This window comes from Palaemon carinicauda, chromosome 41, assembly GCF_036898095.1.
Source record: "Palaemon carinicauda isolate YSFRI2023 chromosome 41, ASM3689809v2, whole genome shotgun sequence".
NCBI classification, from domain to species: domain Eukaryota; kingdom Metazoa; phylum Arthropoda; class Malacostraca; order Decapoda; family Palaemonidae; genus Palaemon; species Palaemon carinicauda.
The window spans coordinates 36771604-36774103 of record NC_090765.1 but is presented as its reverse complement, the minus strand read 5'-3'; the positions used below and the strand labels follow the sequence as shown (position 1 = coordinate 36774103).

The 2500-nt window shown below is 33.8% G+C and overlaps 1 long non-coding RNA gene across 1 annotated transcript in view; it reads left to right on the top strand.

Moving 5' to 3' along the window:
- The window catches only part of LOC137632250 (uncharacterized), a 45255-nt gene extending 45031 nt beyond the window's left edge, over positions 1-224 (top strand). Inside the window, exon 3 of the long non-coding RNA XR_011042026.1 lies at positions 135-224. This is a non-coding gene — a long non-coding RNA (uncharacterized lncRNA). The remainder of the gene's footprint in view (positions 1-134) is intronic.
- The last annotated feature ends 2276 nt before the right edge of the window (positions 225-2500 follow it).

The window sequence follows — 2500 nt, the reverse complement described above, 5'->3', positions numbered from 1 at the left end:
TAGATTTAAAGTTTCCAAGGCTTTGAGCTGGTAAATTATGTAAAGCATTTCTTGTATTCGTAAAATGATTCTACGTTAATAAATTTCCTTTAGATTTACATAATGTAATGATTAATCCCCTTATTCTTTTGCAGAACTACACGTTTTGTGGTTGTGGAAACAGTCTTTTCATAACGTGACAGGTTAGTGGTATTCATTGTTAAAATATGCCTGATGTCTTTTCTTGGTAATCTTTCTTCCATTCCGACCATTTATATTATGTTGTGTATTGTTTTGATAAAGTTTGCAAACAGGTCTGTAAATACGATTGGTGACTATTTATCAATTCATTACGCATATTATGTATTATTAGAAATGCAGTTGAGGAATTAACTCTTTTGCTCCTTTTCTTTGCGCTTATGCTTTGCCTTTATTTTGATCTATTTGGATTTTAACGACTATGAATTTAATACAGCCTAAGGGTCGTGCCTCCCCTCTTACGAGTCAGTTTTTTTTTTCATGGTATTGCTAAGTGTTTTTAAGTCTCTAGTATGATAAGATAGCAATTACAGTAATGATATATAAATTTACCCCAGATATTGGGTTTGGACGTTTTTGATGTTGAAAATCGCTCTGAAACACGTTGGTTTGGGTTATTTAAAAACATCAGGTAGTGAAGTCGTACACGTATGATTCTCATGATGTAAAGTTTTCAAGAATATCCCAGTCAATATGGGTTTTACAACCCCATATAACATGGGTTTGACATATTACGAATTACATAAAGCTCAATGTCACCTCTCCTCTGCTCATATTATTCCAAAAGAGTTGATGATTTTTTTTTACAGGGAACAGTCATATAGATATAAGGCATGCAACTTTATTCATTATGAAAGGAATATATGCAAGTTCAATGTTATAACCCTTTAAAGCGGTTCATTCAAGTGACGAGGAATGTTAACTTGAAAACAAATGTAAAAGTTTTGCTAGGATACGAGAACTCATAGTACAACCACGGCCGTAATCGTGTAAATGTTTTCATTAGATTTTTTTTCTCTCTTGAGAACTGGTCTCCATCTGATTAAAAAAGGGTTGGTTACCCAAATTCAGTTAAATGTATTCCTTTTTAACCTTTATAATAGACTTTGGTTACTGCTGATTAGATTACCGTGGCCTATTTTAAAGGTCGAAATGTCGTTCGTAATCAATGGTAGAATACATTTGACTTAATGATTCAGTTTCATGTGATGGCCTCCATATCTATTTGTTTGTCATTCCAGGGAGAGAATAGATTCTATTTCTTTATGTTGGTATTTATGTAAACTAGATCTAATGCTTCCTGTAAGAGAGTGCTCAATACCTTTCTGTTGTAATATGTGTTTTTTTTACTTATTTTGAGAATGTTTTTATGTATGGTTTCTTATATTTGTGGTCTACGTATGAATGTACTGTAGATAATCATGAATTAAAATGACTGTTTGTTATGAAAACTTGTGTAGATCCTGAATAGCATTAACTAACACCTTTAGTTTACCTTGTTTCCTTCAAATGGTTTCAGGAATTACTTTTGCGTCTCTTAGAATTTATCCGATTCAAGTTTTTGTACTGGGTAAAGCGAGTTCCTTAATTTCGGCTTCACCAACCATTGCAATCTTACCTAGAATTTTCATTCAAACCTTCTTCTAGTCCTAGCTCAGGTACTGTATCGTCTATTTTCATAATCATGAATCTCCCTGGAATGTGCAAGTACGAAACAAATACCTTTGATAGACAGCCGAGTACCTTAGCCCTTGCTTTCATTTCATTTGATACAAACTAATATGATAAGCACATTTCTTGCCCCTCGGTTGGTTTGCCAATTATTCCATCTTCCACAAAAAAAAAAAAAAAAAAAAAAAAAAAAAAAAAAAGGCAAACATACCGAGATATCGTCAAGTGCATCTTTGAAACGGTATATTACTATCTTTTCATTCTCCTTCCAAAGAATAAGGCACTTTTGATTCCTTCATATGCTGTACAGATAAAATTTAACACATTTGTCACTGCCACAATCATATTTTAATTGCCGAATTGTGGATGAATCACCTTTTGCCCATCGGCAAAATTTGAACATCCCTAACCTATGCTTCGCTATTCAGCACTATCTTGCCCGTACTCTTGTCGTGCATTCTTGTGCTTCAATGAGAAGGCCCTTACTTTCCAGTACATCTTTTGACACCCACTAGGTATTAGTGGTTTTCAGTAGTGTTTACCCCATACGGGGTACCCCTTTCACCACATGTCAGAATGTCATTCGCCCCGCCATTACAAGGTTGTCTGCTTCAAAAAGTGCATTCCAAATTATTATTATTATTATTATTATTATTATTATTATTGTAACTTGCTAAGCCACAACCCTAGTTTAAAAAGCAGGATTTTATAAGCACATGGCCCCCAACAGGGAAAATAGCCCAGTGAGGAAAGGAAACAGGGAAAAATAAAATATTTTGAGAACAGTAACAACATTGAAATACAAATTTTC